Source organism: Ursus americanus, chromosome 20, assembly GCF_024610735.1.
Source record: "Ursus americanus isolate L20-20 chromosome 20, mUrsAme1.1.p, whole genome shotgun sequence".
NCBI classification, from domain to species: domain Eukaryota; kingdom Metazoa; phylum Chordata; class Mammalia; order Carnivora; family Ursidae; genus Ursus; species Ursus americanus.
The window spans coordinates 28794019-28811232 of record NC_142146.1 but is presented as its reverse complement, the minus strand read 5'-3'; the positions used below and the strand labels follow the sequence as shown (position 1 = coordinate 28811232).

Sequence of the window (17214 nt, the reverse complement as noted above, 5' to 3'; positions counted from 1 at the left end):
TTTTCCTAACCGTTCTGGTGGATACCACTGAGTTCGCCCACTCTTCCACCATGAGACAGGGCCCCGTGCCTCCTCGCTGCACCTGTAGACATGTTTAGACGACTTTCCTGAGGGGTAGTTTCTCCCACGTAGGGTACAAGTCAGTGCGAGAGGAGGAGTGGGGCGTGTGTGGGGTCTCTTGCCACCAGACCGTGGACCTTCGGTGGAGGCCCCTCCTATTTACAATGGGGTGAAACTGCTCTCCTGGCAGGGCTATCTTTACCACCCTCAGAGGGGAGAGGGTCGAGGGGTTGGGGGCATGAGAACTTCTGCCCTTTCACTCCTGGCACAGGTCAAGACGATCGTATTACCCTCTCAGCCAGCTCCAAAACAATTATTTTGAACTGAGCCAGGGTCTTGAGCCTGACTAACAGATATTGATTAGACCTGCAAATAGCTTCAGGCAGTGAACAGTATGAAAAAAAAATCCTGAGTTTCCAGGATATCAAGGAGGTCATACCAACTAAAACTGCTGAACCAACTTTTTAAAAAATAACCATCGATTAAAAATTTAATTGAATAGAGAACTCTCACAGCTTTTTACAGACGATATCCCAATTTTCTCTCCATCTCATGGGTGGTGAGGTGCATTGCACCCCTCTTCATGGGTGGGCAGGCCTAGGAAGAATGTCTATGGAAGTCATTTCTCCTATTTATTTGGTAAGTTGGGTTGACCTAATTTATCCAACACAGAAGGTCAAGGATCTGGCAGGTTTTTAAAAATGTTCTAGTGATCTTTTTCTTTCACCATCAGGCAGGAAATCATTTGAACTTTCAGGATCTCAGTGCTCCCCACCCCCCACCATGAAAATTCCACTGTTTCCTCTTTGCTGGTGTCTGTGTGGAATTATTTGGCTGGCCAAGGTCCTCTTTGTTATTTCCTGGGCTCTTGGTTTGTTGAGTCTATGTTGAACCAGGGTTAGTTTCCTGTTTTCACTGAAATGATAAAGGGACATTTGGAGAACCCACTGAATGAGTAAGTAAGGATTGGGAAAAGGTCATTATGGATCAATCACCCAGTTTGATTTTATGAGAACACCAAAGAAAATGAGAAATACGATTTTTAAAACTGAAAAATAAACTGTTTATTTTGAACTGTAAAAGTAGTATTTGTTTATTGTGCAGATTTAGAAAATGAGAAAAACACGTCATGATCCCATCTTGCAGTTACTAAGACTGTTGACATCTTCTAGAACTTACCTGCTTGTGTATGTGTATGTTTGCATAATAGGATTATACTGTGCTTGCTGTTTCATAAGTGTTTTATTTTCAGTTGATAATAGATCTTTTTGTGTCATTAAAGTTTGGGAGTTTTTTGTGTTTGTGTGTTTGTGTGTGTTTGCAGTTGGAAACAATGCCACAGTGGACATCTTTGTAGCTAAACCTTTGTGGACATCATTAATTATTTCCTTAAGTAAATTACTGGAAGCAAAATCACTGGTTCAAAAGACATGTAATACTAACTTGCCCCTCAGAAACATTGTTCCAAGTTAAATATGTTCAAAATCTCCTCTATTTACTTAAGACGAAAATGGCTGGCCCCTCACTTCCTGATGTCCTCCTTAAGCAGGCGCCCTAGTATTTCTCCCCTGGCTCCAGCTGGGGATACTGCTTTTATGCTTTCCTTTCCCAAGTGCCAGGGTGGTCAGTGCCCAACCTTCCTTTATTTCACTCTTCTCCCTCGGCCCCTAAGGACTTGTCTCCTCAGTGAGCCACACAAAGTCTCTTAATACCAGTTTGGACTTTCCAGAATCTCTAGGAAGAGCTCATGCCTGAGTGATGGTATCAGGCCATTGCATGGCAAGCAGAAGGGAACGCGAAAGCACCTATCACTTCAAGCTGGGAGGTTGGGTGAATCCAAGTCTCTGCACCAGAGCCCCAGAAGGGTGTGCCATCGCACGGCAAGGGGGGAGGAGGCTGGCTGCACAGGGCCCGCCTGGTGAACGGCAGTGCTCAGGCTGGCAGTGTTGAGCTGGTGTGGGCTGAGTGTATCTGCAGTAAACCACGTCTGTAAGGTCCAAAGAGGGCAGGGGTTGTCACGAGCCCTGCTGCTGAGGACATTGTCCACATTCATATAGAAGACGGCATGCTACGTCCTCTCAGGGAGTAACTTAGAAAGATCTGTTTCTCTCCAGTCAAAACGAGTACGATTCCTCGAATCAGGTAAAGGAAGGTTTTATCCTTCATGTGCCTCTACCTTGACTCCCCCCAAAATAGTAAAAGTGAACTGACTATTCTTAGCCTGATTTCTGGGATAATTATCTCTCTTTACCCCCTCCTTTCTATCCATGTTGCATGCAACCAATATTTTGGTCTATACTCCCAGGTTTATACAGTCCTACTCTGTATGTGTCTCTTAGGGTAAGTCATACCACATTTTCAAAGGAAAGAAAAAAGTTAAGCTGGAAGGTTTCCTGAAAGGCTACTTTGAAACTGAACTGTGAGTCTCAGGTTCCACTCTGATTTATGTAAATACTGGAAAGAATTTACTCCCTTCCATTTATGCAGGACTAGACGGACAAAATAAATGTTCATTAAATTCTTGCTTACTGAAGACTTAAGTGCAGGAGTTAGGAAAACACTAGAGTGTTTCCCAAATACCTGTGGGAGGGAGGGAAGGAGAAATGGAAGGAAGGAGGAGGGACATCACTGTAAGCCGCAGAGGGAGCCTAAGCCTAGAATCACCATTGCGCGGTGACCCGGGCCGTTTCTCCCCACCAGGTGCATAATGCTCGTGTCTGGGGGCTCAGGCCTAGTCTGGCAGAGCCACAGGAGAGGTAGGCCGCATCCCAGGAGTTGACAGCTTCCTAAAAGATGCTGAGAAGCTAATAAAGCCAAAAGACATTTGCTGAGCACTTCTCAGGGCCCTTCACTGTAATGGCCAGTGGTGTCCGATGATCTTAGTTGTGTATGACAGAGCACAGAAAGCAGACGTCCCGGTGCTTTCAGGTGACGCCCCTGGAAATCCCTGTCCTGTCCCCAGTTTTGTCCCTTGGGGCAGGATGTAGAGAGTGAAGCTCTCAGGAAAAGTTTCCAGATTTTAAGTTATATTTTTCGCAAAGAATGTTCCCCAAAAATGGTCAGATACGCTCTCCTTGCTTTTTTTCTGCCCCACGTGCTCTTACCCGGCATACGCGCAGCTTCCCCAGGCTGCAAGTTAACACATTATGAATTAGTCATATAACATTTCATTGAAGCTCATCATCAGACTGCATTAATAATTTTCCAGCCAGCACTTTAGCACCTGCTGTGTCAAGCAGGGTTTCCTATTACCTGCCTTAGACCGCTGTCTCCAAGCTGCAGGAAGCCGCTCTATAGTCAAGATTTTTGAAATTTGATAGAGAAGCTCATGATCATTCCATCCCCACTTCATTAGGTGTCAACCCGGGAGCCCCTTAGTCTCCCGTGCGCTCCCAGAGGCAAGGCCTGTGGTTTGCTCATTTCTGTGTCCCCATGACTGTCCGTGTCTCACGGGTTACATAAGGGGGCCTCCGAAAGGCCCTGCACAAGGGAATGAAATGAGCATAATGAAGACTGTTTTTCCTTCTCTTCATTTGACTTTATTTGCTTTTCTCTGGTCTGGCTTCCCCTCTGTGTCCCCACGTCTAGCACAGTGCCTGGCAGGTGAGAAGTAGGTTCAGACAAGAATCATCAACAGATACTAAATCAAGGGGGAGGGGGATAGATTTTGATGGGGAGCAAGATATTTGCCTGGCCCTAAAGTTAGGCTCCCCAGAGATTGCATATTCGTTGAAAGGGGAAATACCAACTATAGAGTTATTACCAGCTGATCAAAATTAACATCGCCAATGAGGGACAGATGGATATCATGTGTCACTGGCTATAAGACACTGAGAAGGACACAATGTCACCTGTGTAGGAGCCCAGCTGAGAATGCATAACCTGAATCCAGTCGTTAAGGAATGTCAGGCAACTACCTCCAAAAGAAAGAAAGGACTGAATTCTTCAAAAAATGTCTAATTTTATAAAAGACAAAAGGAAAAAAAAAGACTGAGTATAGATATACCACAGTAAAAGAGATTAAGGGACATGACAACCAAATGTAATACCTGATGCTGGACTGGATCTTATATTGGAAAGAGGAAACACTGAGCCAACTCGTACAACTGGAATATGAACTTGAAGGTATTGTGTCAATGTCGAACTTACTCTAATCCATCACTTTACCGTGGCTGTGTAAGAGAAATTCTTTATTTTTTCTTTTTCATCGTTTTTTTTCCTTTTCCTTTTTCTTCTTGTTTCTTTATTTCTAGGAAATGCAGACTCAAGTATCTAGAGGTAAAGAGCCATGGGGAATGCAACTTACTCGCGAATGTTCAGGAAAAGGTTCAGGAAAATACGTTTATGCAGAAGATGACTGACAGCTAGATGATAGATCGATAGATAGTTCGATCGATAAAGCAAATGTGGGGGAAATGTTAGCAATCGCTGAATCGGGGTAAAAGGCACATGGATGTTCTTTGTACTGTTATGGTAACTGCCCCATAAATTTGAAATTATTTCCAAATAAAAAAGTTTGGTTTTTTTTGAGTACACACAGTTATGGTTCCATTTATGTGAGGTTCAAGAATAGGCAAAACTAATAAATGATGTGAGAAATCAGAATAGGAATCTGGAGGTCACCTTGCAGAGAAGGGTGAGGAGAGCGACTGTGAAGGAGCTCGCAGGAGTCTGTGGTTCCAGAAACGTCTCATAGCTTGACCTCAGTCACGGCTACGTGAGTGCATAGGTTTATGTATAAGAATGTCGCGAGTTGTTGACTTCAGATGTGTCCGCTTATACACATCATACCTCAATCATAAATTAATTTTTAAAAAACTGAACGGGGAGCTGAGAGCAAGTCACCTGTACGAGAGGGTAGGAGTGCGAAGTGACGGATGCACTGAAGGAGGTGGCGAGATAGCAGGAAATACTCGCTTCAAAATCTGCCTCAGAACTTTCACACACGAAACAACGAAACTATCCTAGAATACCCTGGAACCGTGTGCAACAGGATGGTAAAACTTACCCTCCGCTGCCGAAGGAATTCAAGTCGGAGAAGGATGGACAGCGAGGCTGGTTAGGGAGCTCTCCGGGGAACTTGCCCCGAGGCTTGGCCGGAAATGTGGGAGTTGGAGAGGGAGGGGAGCGCCCAGTACCCGTCTTCCTAATTTCCCTTCTTTGACCATTTATGTAAGATTTTACCTTTGGGAGGCATTCATCTGAAACTGGCTTGGTCGTCTTTTTTTTTTTTTTTTAAAGATTTTATTTATTTATTTGACAGAGATAGAGACAGCCAGCGAGAGAGGGAACACAAGCAGGGGGAGTGGGAGAGGAAGAAGCAGGCTCATAGCGGAAGAGCCTGATGCGGGGCTCGATCCCAGAACGCCGGGATCACGCCCTGAGCCGAAGGCAGCCGCTTAACCGCTGAGCCACCCAGGCACCCCTGGTCTTCTTTTTTAATGCACAAATACAGAAATGAAGAAAGCCGTACCTAGGGGACAAAGAAATCAATGAGCACATGCTATCTTTCTGAGAAGAAGTTTTTTTAAAAGGACGGTGATGACAGATTCTCAAGACCTGGGGCTGCAAGAGAAGGCCGGCACCACCCAGGTCCGTGTACTTAATCAAATCCATAATCATGGAGGGTCCTCTCCCGTGCCCTCAGCACTGGGCTAAGTCTGGGGACAGCAAGTGTGCAGCTCCCAGCCCTGGCCCTCGAAGAGCTTACACACTCAGGGGCTTCTGTAACAAAGGGACATATTACAAAGGGCAAGTTGGGATCTCTCATCAGCAGAGTTAAATGAGATCACATTTCCCCCACCCTCTCTGCTCCCAAACACAGCAGCGATAGTCAAAATATGTGAGTTGGCATAGCTGGGTCCCACAACAAACCAGGAAAGGCGGGGTGGGGGGAACAACAACATAAAACAGGGAACGACCTGAAGCACATGTCTCTTGAGACATGAATAAGAAAGAAAATGAGAGCATGGGGTCAAGGGACCAAAATGCTTGCCCCAAGAAGGGAAACCAAAGTGAACTGGTTACGTGAAGCTAGGGGAAGGGCTTGCCCGTTCCAGTATCCTCGTCAAATGAAGACAAGGGAAAAGAAACACAAACAAAACTATTGTCGTCTGTGGCATTTGCTGTGTCAGAGATCCCAGTCTAAGTTTTATAACCAAGAGATATACCCCCTGGCTCAGTACCTGGATTTGCAATGTCTCCATTAACACCAGAGATTAGATTCTTCTGAAATCATTTTGGACTAAGGGCCCAGAAGCAAAGTAGAAACAACTACAAAACCGTGGATGAGGACAGATGAGCAATGGGGTAAACACAGAGAGGAGATACATTTTTAAGGGGAAATCAATGAAATGTCTCCTTTTCAAAACCAAAATTCTAAAAACACAAGAAGAAATTAAACACTAAGAAAAAGCCAATACAATCAGCAATCAGAATGAAATTAAGGTTATAAGCAGCACAACAAAAGTCTGAAAATCAATGCATTTAGGATGCTCAAAGCGATGACTAAAATTTAAATTCTATTCAACACGGTAAAACAATAACAAAATAGAAACGGACAGAAGGGAAACAAGAATGGATTGCTCTATCGTGACATGCTATGCTCCTCACAATTTAACATAAAATATGTAAAGCACGTACAAATAGAATTACAAGGGGAAAATCACAAATCTGGGATCATAGTACAAAAGAACAAAATGTGAACATATTTTTGTCAGGTACGTTTAACTGATAGAAGCAGCAAACAAAAATCAGTGAGGACATGGGAGACTTGAACAATACAATGAACAAGTTCAATCTAATGGATGTTTATAGAGCCATTACTTCCCGGCAGCCCGAAACGCCCTCTGGACTCCTCTTGGCGTGAATTAATATTTTACTCTCTTCCGGGAAATTCATTCCAGCTCTAGTCTAGATGAGGCTCCTGTCAGTTCCGCCTTTCTTGCATCAGTGACAGTAACAATAGCTAAAACTGGGACTACCTTGCTAGCTAACTTAATCTTCAAAACTCTCAACGCTTGTACTTCCCAACACGCGAGCTCCGAGCCCCATGGGACTCTTGAATACTTGAAACTGACTGGTTTGAATTGTGATACGGTATAAAGACAGAATGCACACTGGAGTTCTAAAACTTAGTGCCAAAAAAAGAAAAGGCCAACCATTAATGATTTTTATATGTTTTTCATTCTGGGCACAGACAACTTCATCTGCCCAGCAACAGACAAGGCTGCTTTGTGACTATCACGGAACAAGGCAAAACCCAAGATGCCTCGGAAACTGGGTCTGAGCGCCAAGGAGACCATCAACATAACCAAGTCTTCACCTCGCCCAGCTCAAATAAGTGACCATTTCTTTACCGATTTTTGTTCCTCTCACCTCTGAGTGATAACAGTTATAAAGGTGTAATAGAATCGCTCCTGCTCTCAGCACCCCATGGAACAAAACCACGCTTTTTTTTTTAAGAAATGGTTTATCACTTCCATTTTTTTGCATAAAACATACAGGAGAAGCCCAGCCCATCAACACACAACTGCTGCCACAGGTGAGGGTACTTTCACCAAACTCCGGTCAAAGAGCCTGCAAATGATTCTTTTCTCCCATCTGCAGTAACTGCTGATGCTTTTCCACCGACAGATGCTTTCCAACTGTCCCAGCTGCAGTACAATGACTGGGAAAAAGAGGATTGGTTAAAACACCTCTTTAAGCAGCTTTCTGCGGTCCCTTCTTTGCAATCAGAGATTAGGGAGGGTTCACAGCACCCCCAGCTACGGGAGCCTTAGTAAGAGAACCTAAGCCCTCCTCACCGGCGGTGATCCACTTTACTCTGAGACGGTGCGAGCATTAGCTGCCGACTGACAGGTGGGCAGGGAGGCCCTCCAGCTGGGCTATGCTGTGCTTGGCAGCAGTGGCCACCCCTTCCGTGGCCCAGGGTGCAGCCCCGGTATCCCAGCTCTCTGAGCCACAGCCACCAGCGAAAATCACACTTCTTTGAATTCTCTCCCAATTCACCTAATAGGAGTTCGAATCCTGCAACAACCCCCTCCTAATACCTTCTTTCCGAAATGCCTCCTAGCCCTTTGCAGAATGCTATTTCCCTCGTTGCTGCAATCCACTAAATCAACTTCGTTTTCCAAGAGTGTATTCCTAATGGTCCTTAGCTGGAGGGCATTGGCAAGCCCATTTAACAGATAAGAAAATTGAGGCACAGAGAGGCTAAGTAACTCATTCAAGTCACACGATGACAGGGCTGCAGTCACTGATCTTCAATCCTGCTCACATATCAGAATCTCTGAAAAAGGGACCCAAGTATTCATAGGTATTAAAAAGCTCCCCACCGTGATAGCCAGCCAAAGCTGAGACACACCAGGGGAGATATGCCTACCCCTGCACATCTCAAACTTTAACATGTTAACTGATCCCCTGGGAAACCGTGTTAAAATGCAGACCTTGATTCAGTAACTTGGGGTGGAACCTGAGATTCTGCATTTCTAACAAGAGCCCAGCAGATGCTGATGCTGTGTTCCACAGACCGTATTCTGCATAACAAGGTCTAAAGTCCCTTAGAGCTGACTTTCCAGAACTGTGCTTTGTTTCTCTACTTTTTAAAGTAATTTATTTATCCATTTATTGAGCACCAATAATTCATTAAGCACCGTGCTAGGCATTGGGAATCCAGCCATGAACTGGGCAGCACGTCTCTGCCCACCCAGAGCGGACTTGCTAGGGCCTGGGAGGGAAGTCCCCCATGTGGCTGAAGCCGGGAGTTTAGTTTAGAGGCCTAGGACCAGCATTTTGTGCTCCCACTCTAGCCTGCTGAGCCTGGCAATAGGGCCCTGATACCTTCCTTGGGGCATGAACACGACATTATTTGCTTTTACCCTGAATAGTATGAATTCGGGAATCATATATTTATTCCAGATGTATTCATTTGCTAAAATAACTAAAATGTTGGGAGGTCACTATATATTCACTGTTATGAGAATAGGAAGTGTGTTGTTAATAAAAAACCAGCAACTGTAATAGAATTTAGAAGTAAATTATTTAGTATCCAGGAGATAATTGCCCCAAAGATTATCGCAGTTTTAAAGTAGGTCAGCTTCTGGGACTACGTGTCTCCAGACTGTACCTATAATAAGTGAAATTCAAGTGTCTCATTGCTCTTGCATTTAAACGGTTTTGACATGAAATTTTAATTCGTCTTCAAAAGTCATCGTATGTCTGCTGTTGGGAGCTTGGGAAATTTGTTAACCCTTCTCGGGAATGTCACAATTGCAGACTCAGTTTACTGAAAGCTGGGATTTTCTTTCTCTTAACATTTGGTCAGTTGTGTGGGGTGAAAGAGAGAAAGGCAGGCCTTGAGGCCCGAAGCCTGGCTTGGTGTCCCCCCATCAGACCCAACACGTGCACGGAGCATCTGCGGCAGACTGGGCCTCTCTGCGACCCTGATGGAGAGAGACCAAACCAAGCAGCCTACAAACGTGTCTGAACGCACACAACACACGAACACTGTCCAAACCACGAAGATGGCCACACATCCCGCTCTCCTGGCTGAGAGTAGTGACCGCTGCTTCTTTGTCAAGACCAGCATTAGCCTTGCTCTTGTCCTCCCTCCTTCTAGATAAGATTTATTAAGGCCCCGATCATAGAATTCTCCTAGCACATAGTAACCACTTGAGATAGAAGGGCTGACCAGACCTCCACATTCCTGATTTCAGATCCCTCCTTTCTGACCACTACTTCCTCTTCTAGCTCAGACGCCTTATCTCACCTCAGAGGCATCGACCTCGCTGGGGCGGAGCTGGCCTGGCCATCTTCCCCAGGCCTGGCCCCAGCAGCTCAACACTGCTGAGCAAAATCCCCACATTGGGTTGACTGCTTCCCCTGAAGTTCGTGAACACAGACGATGGCGGACTGCTCACATGTGGTTTCAGGTGATGGCCTCGATCGTGCAGGGGGTCTTTCCGGTGGTGACATTGAGCGGTGCTAAAATCTAGGGAAGGGACAAGGAGTTTGAGGTAGAACTGAGAGGTCCTGAGGGAGAAAATAAGGAGCAAAGAAGAATCAGGAATGGGGGTGTCATCTTCAGAGGCATTGGCTTCTAGTGGAAGAAAGTGGCATTTTGAATGTCTCTGAACAGAAAGGAACAGATTCCTGTTGGGAGCATGACCTTTTATTACTCATCCCCCAAGATCCGAGTCATCCTATTTAAAAGCCCTTTTACAATATTTTAGAAGGAGGTTCATTTAACCAAAAAGTGCCCGCAACTAGCTTAGTGCTGTCGTGTGCACACAGGGGATGGGGTCTCCAAGTGGCCTAGTGTCTGCGGAGTCCTGCCTCGCTGTTACCCAGACCATGAGCAGGCATGGAATCTTCCTCCCTCCTGACCCACGAGCCCTCTGCCTCATCCTTCGTTCTGTCCTCTGCTCCCACCTCTCATATTTTTCTCTCCTATTTTGGGCCATTCTATAATCTTCTCCTAAAGAGATGCCTGCTTTCTGAGCACCAGCCCCCCCACCCGCCCTGTCACCTGCCTCTTCCCTAAATACCCCTTCAGTGTTAATAAAGGAAGCCTTTTTGCTCAAGGCAGAGCCTCGGAGCAGCTAGTGTTAATGCCCCCACGTAGCAGCAGGGAAGCATTCTTTCTTGGGGAGTGTGGTAGGGTAAAAAAACAGCCCCTCAAAAGATGCGGGGGTCTGGGGCACCTGGGGGGCTCAGTCAGTTAAGCGTCTGCCTTCAGCTCAGGTCACGATCTCAGTGTCCTGGGATCCAGCCTCCCTCTCCCTCTGCCCTTCTCCCCCTGCTCCTTCTCTCTCTCTCAAATAAATGAAATCTTTATATATATTAAAAAAAAGATAGAAGGGTCCTAATCTTAATTACGCGGCCAGAAAGGACTTTGCAGATGTGATTACAGTAAGGACCTTAAGATAAGGGGATTCTCCTGAATTGTCCGGGTGAACCCTAAATGCAATCACATGTGTACTTATAAGAGGGAGGCCGAAGAGGAGAAGGCAGTGTGACCACAGAGGTAGAGACCTGAGTGATGTGGCCACGTGAGGCGAGGAACACCAACAGCCACCAGAAGCTGGAAGAGACAAGGAATGGATTCTCCCCTAGCGCCTCCTGAGGGAGCGCTGCCCTGCTGTCACCCTGAGTCAGACAGCTGCCCCAGAACTGTGAGAGAATGCAGTTCTGTGTCAGCCCCCAGCTTTGTGGTGACTTGTTACGACCGCCCTAGGACACTAATGTGGGGCGTGGGGGCACCTTTCTCTCCCTCGGCTGTGGCTTCCACCAGAAGTGGGATGTGGAGCTGAGAAACTGTCTTCCCAACTTCTTTCCTGTTGGGTCACAGAGTTGCGGGAGCTGGGGAACAGCCCACCAGGGAGCACACAAATGGGGGCAAGACACAGAAAGACAGATAAATGAGTGTGGAGCAGCAAGGTGAATTCTAGCCTGTTCTCTGCCAGCATTTCTACTCTTGACCTGTCCTTGGGTGATGTGGGTCACCACCCAACAGGAGGCAGTAAGTTCGTGGCTTCACATGAACCCAGAAGCCCTCAGCTCCAAACTCGCATTTCTTGGCAGGGGTTGAGAGACCATTTTTGGAGTAGAAGTGGTTTTCAGGGAATGCCTTCAGGGAAGTGACCTTTCCTGAAATGTCATGGCCTATGCAAACTTCCAGTGTTCCATTAGGCAAACATGGCACCTGGGGCTGACAGGAGAGAAAGGCCCAGGGGAAGACCTGTCCCAGGTTGGCCCAGGGTAAGCTGACATTACTGAGGGCTGTCCGTTTAGAAGGGGCTGGAAGCACCAGGGCCTGAAGGCTTTTGCAAAAATTCCTTTCCTGTTCTCAAACAATCCCTGAGTTCACCTAACTTCAATGCTGTCAGGTGCTGAGGAACCAAAACTTCCAACAGAACAAAAACGCTTCATGCCTCTGAGACCTACCCCTTCCCCAGGCTAGTGTGAACAACAAAAACGTCCCTCCTAGGGAGTGAGCCATGCTGTGCCCAGGAGGAGTCTGGGATCCCTTCAACCAACTGTTCTTTCTCTTTCGAATAGTTAAAAAGTTAAAATACGTAAGCATTTTACAAAAACTTTGTAAAATAGAGACTAGAAGAGGGAAAAAAATCATTCACTCTTCTCTCTAATGGACCCACCCACCACTAGGATTTCAGACTGTTTCTTTCTTCCCCGGGTTTTCCCTTGCTTTGAGAAGCTGCAATCAGAGCAATAGAGCTGGCACCACCAGCTCCCCTGGGGGCTTGTCCTGACCTGGGAAGGCCACACCTTCAACACTTTCCCCGGCCTTTCATGTTCCTCATCGCCCTCGTCAGGATCTAAAAGTCCACGTGTGATTCTCGCCTCCTTATCTACCGCAAGTCTCTCCCTTTGTCTCCCTGGGCCCCACCCCAGACCGTGCCCAGGACCTGGAAGAGTGCTTGTCACAAATCTGTGTGCCGTGTGTTAATTGGATGGATGGATAATTTCTGTATATTCTCTTTTCTTTTAACTTTTGAATCTTGTTTTTCTTTTGCCTATACAGTTGTTGAACCTACAGGAAATATGATTAATAAGCAGTTTCCTCCGAAAAATACCAATCAAAGCCTGGTTTCCAAGCATTACCTACCCCCAGTTCTTCTCCTCCATCTGTCCCTCGTATTTACCCCACGTTAAAAATAAAACTCAAGGCATCATCAAGGAGGTTGAGGGGAGAAGCCACAAAGACGGAGTGAGGGCAAGGAAGGTAAGACAAGGCCTGGAAGGAATCAGAAATCGTGTGGTAGAGTAGCTGGACCTGGGGCTTTACCATCAGACAGGCCTGGTTTTCAATCCCAGTTCTGCTGCTTGCCTGCTGTGAGATCCTGAGTAAGTAACTGAACTTCTCTGTGCCTCTGCGCCATCACTATCCTGGGGAGGCTTCTCCCTCCTCTTGTTGTAAAGGTTAAATAAGACCACGTACATAGAGTGCCTGGCGTTTTTTGAGGTAGTTACAGGTATCTTTACTGGGGAGCCTAGCTGGCTCCGTTGGTGGAGCGGGCATCTTGATCTCAGGCTCGTAGTTCGAGCCCCATACTGGGTGTAGGGATTACTTACAAGAAGAAAAAAGAAAAGAAAAGAAAAAAATAAAGGTATCTTTACTGATACTACCATGAAAAAGCTACAAAAATAATTGCTAAATAAATTACTAAATTATCACTTAATAAATTACAATACACACTTCCATATCATGCTGACATGGCAATCCTTCCACAGAGGGAAGGCAATTATAAAGCTCATGGTTGATAATATAAAATTTTTTGTATAGAAGCAATATGTCCCCAGTCTGTATGTATATCCACTAGCAATGGGCACAGAATAACGGAGAATAAGTAACAGATTTATGCTTTGTTTTCTTTTTTTCTTTCTTTTCTTCTTTCTTCTTTTCTTTGCCTTTTTTTTTTTTTTTACAATTTTCATATACAGAAATATAGGCTATGTGAATTCATATGATGGCATTCCGCTTCAAACAGTGCTGTTTACAAACATGCAGAATCAAAGAAGGAAAATGCACTTGGTTTGTCAGACCGAAAACACACATCTGACTTGTAAACACTGATAGACATACTATTGCAAATACTACTAGAAAGAGAGATACACATGTTTGAACACTAAATTCTGGCTGCCTTACAGAGCAAATGAAACGTAACTGGCTCTTTCCCTAACTCGCACACGTCTCTCGCGCGCATTATGTGCCGGACTGTGTTTCCACGGACTGCCTGATCTCCCCGACCACGACCGGGAAGATCCTATCGCTTCCCCGACCGCACAGACGCTGATGGGGTCGGGTTCACACCCCGGGCAGTCAGGTTCCAGAATCCATTCTCTTTAGTGTCAGAACTGTGCTAACTTTTTAAAATCTTAGCAAGCAAAAGGAAAGTTATTCAGTGACAGAGAAGTGGCATCAGACATCCCTGTACCAGCGTACAATATTTGTGGTACAGTAAAACGTGTATGTGGTCCTTCCTGCAACAGAGCTCCTGAAATCCCTGAAATTTCCCAAGTGATAAGAGTGTCCTTTGTTATTCATAACCAGCCTCTTTTGGTCACACCTGAGTTCCCGTGAATGTGGTGACTGAGGGTGGGGTCCCTAGACAGTCTGAGGATGGGGCGAGTGACCAGCAAGCCCAAGTGATCAGGGAGTGGGAACTCTCAGCTCCAGCCCCACTTCCGAGGAGGGGAAGGGGATGGAGACTGAGCTCCATAAAAACCCTTTTTTTTTTTTAATGATTTTTTATTATATTATGTTAGTCACCATACAGTACATCCCCGGTTTCCGATGTAAAGCTCGATGATTCATTAGTTGCGTATAACACCCAGTGCACCATGCAATACGTGCCCTCCTTACTACCCATCACCAGTCTATCCCATTCCCCCACTCCCCTCCCCTCTGAGGACCTCAGTTTGTTTCTCATAGTCCATAGTCTCTCATGTTTCATTCCCCCTTCTGATTACCCCCCCCTTCTTTATCCCTTTCTTCTCCTATCGATCTTCCTAGTTCTTATGTTCCATAGATGAGAGAAATCATATGATAGTTGTCTTTCTCTGCTTGACTTATTTCACTTAGCATTATCTCCTCCAGTGCCGTCCATGTTGCAGCAAATGTTGAGAACTCGTTCTTTCTGATAGCTGAGTAATATTCCATTGTATATATGGACCACAACTTCTTAATCCAGTCATCTGTTGCAGGGCATCTCGGCTCCTTCCACGATCTGGCTATTGTGGACAATGCTGCTATGAACATTGGGGTGCATTTGGCCCTTCTCTTTACTACGTCTATATCTTTGGGGTAAACACCCAGTAGTGCAATGGCTGGATCATAGGGTAGCTCAATTTTTAACTTTTTAAGGGACCTCCACACTGTTTTCCTGAGTGGCTGTACCAACTTCCATTCCCACCAACAATGTAGGAGGGATCCCCTTTCTCCACACCCTCTCCAACAATTGTTGTTTCTTGCCTTGTCTATTTTTGCCATTCTAACTGGCGTAAGGTGGTATCTCAGTGTGGTTTTGATTTGAATTTCCTTGATGGCTAATGATTTTGAACATTTTTTCATGTGTCTGTTAGCCGTTTGTATGTCTTCATTGGAAAAGTGTCTGTTCATATCTTCTGCCCATTTTTTGATTTGTTTATTTGTTTCTCGTGTATTGAGTTTGAGAAGTTCTTTGTAGATCTTGGATACCAGTCCTTTATCTGTAGTGTCATTTGCAAATATCTTCTCCCATTCCGTGGGCTGCCTCTTAGTTTTTCTCCATAAAAACTCTTGAACAAGGAGATTCCAAGAGCTCCTGGGCTGGTGGCCATCTCAGGGGCTGGGAGGCCTAAAGAGGACATGGAACCCCGTATCTTGCTTTATGCATCTCTCTCATTTGGTTGTTCCTGGGTTGTATTCTTTATCAGAAACCAGTAAACGGTAAACATGTAAAGTGAGCCATTCTAGCAAATGATTAGTCTGAAGAGGAGGTAAGTGGGGACCCACGATTTGTAGCTAGCGAGAGGTACCGGTGGCCTTCCAGGACTTCAGCTATCATCTGAGGTGGGGCCGGTCTTGTGGGACTGAGCCCTTACCTTGTGGGGTCTATGCGAACTCCACCTTCTAGTTATTGCGAATATGCTCTTATAAACAGTGGTGCACAAATAGCTCTTCAAGTTCCTGCTTTCGGTTCTTTTGGGTATATATCTAGAAGTGGAATTGCTTGATCATGTGGTAATTGTATGTTTCATGTTTTGAGGAACTGTCGGGTGGTGTTTCTGAGAAATCCCTTTAAGAGGGAGAGACTGGTGCTGTGGGGGACACACCTTTTCTTTTAACCCCTCCCTTCTACCTTTACTTCCTTTCTGAAACATGGATGCAATGGCTAGAGCTTCAGCAACCATCTTAGAACCTGAAGGGATTCTGAGCTGGAGACCAGGTGCTAGGAGAGAGGAAAGTATCCTTATTAGATTGTGCAGTAGAATATAGAAATGGGTACTGCTGATCTTCAGGTGTCTTTCATGCGAGAGAAAAATCCAGACTCAAATTTGTTTTGGGGGATGGCAGGGGGTAAGAGTGGTCTCTGATACTTAGAAAATACAGTTCCTAACTGATACAACCCTCTTAACACTGATCTTCATCCTGGGTAATATCGGTTCAATTTTGCTCTGCTGAAAATTATCTACTGCCAAGAAACAGCGCCATATACGCTCCAGAGCTCCCAGGGACCAGGCTGGCTGTGGCTTCATCAGTCAGACACCTTTTCCCCCCACCCTGTCCTGCTTCCTCCCCCTGCTTCATCAGGCCTTGAGCTGATAAACACCAAGCGAGTTAAATAAACACAGTCTGAATCCTCCTGCCTCCCCGCTGTGTGGCATTCGGCAAACTACTTGAATTTTTACATCTAGGAGAGGCAGATAACCATCTCTCCTTGGACAGTTACTGTGTGGATTCAGTGAGCTAATGCAGGGAGGGCGTCTGGGACTCGAAATGGCATATGCTAATAGCATTAGTTAACTTCTTTTGGCAAAAATCTCATTGTCCATTCAGCCTCACACATTGATTCACATAAAAGAGCTACATATTCAGTGTTCATTAAACAGCAGACAGTAGGACCTATGTGTATTTTCCCTTTTAATCTTCATGGGAACCCTACAAGGTGTTTGTCATTAATATCTCCATTTTATAGTTGAGGGAGTTGAGGCTCAGAAAATTAAGCAACTTGCCCAAAGTCACACAGCAAGTAAGTAGTGGAGCCAAGACTCAGATTTGGGTCTCTCTGTATCCAGAAGTGTGAAATCATAAGAAATATATGTATTGGTCTCTGCCCTTGGTTCCTGACACAGAGCCCCTAAAACCCTTATAAATAGGGGTGCTAGGAAAAGCTTTTTTCTAATATTTAGTCTTTGACCCCAGTTCCCAACACCAAGCTCAGAATTTCTCAGGGGATAGGAGTACCTTTTCTTCTAATGAAGTGACTCGTGGTGGGCTCCTAGATGGGGGCTGGTCCCCAGAAAGACATATTATCACAAGCAGGGATTAGAAGCTTGGAAGTTTAATGCCACCCTGCATTCTCAGGAGAGGGGAGAGGGGTTGGAAATGGAGTTCATCTGTATCTTTTATCATATCTTTTATTACATAAT

At 45.5% G+C, this 17214-nt stretch overlaps 1 protein-coding gene across 4 annotated transcripts in view; it reads right to left on the bottom strand.

The window, feature by feature from the left end:
• The window catches only part of NUDT16 (nudix hydrolase 16), a 59838-nt gene that overhangs the window by 2539 nt on the left and 40085 nt on the right, over positions 1-17214 (bottom strand). For 2 of the 4 annotated variants that reach the window (XR_006778487.2, XM_045791759.2), the window contains one exon: positions 14574-16013. The exons of 1 other annotated variant lie outside the window; for it this stretch is intronic. The gene's annotated coding sequence lies outside the window, so the exon portion shown is untranslated. Of the gene's footprint in view, positions 1-5349; positions 5534-14573; positions 16014-17214 lie in introns of those variants that run through there. One more of the 4 variants, XR_015727867.1, reaches the window with a different exon arrangement.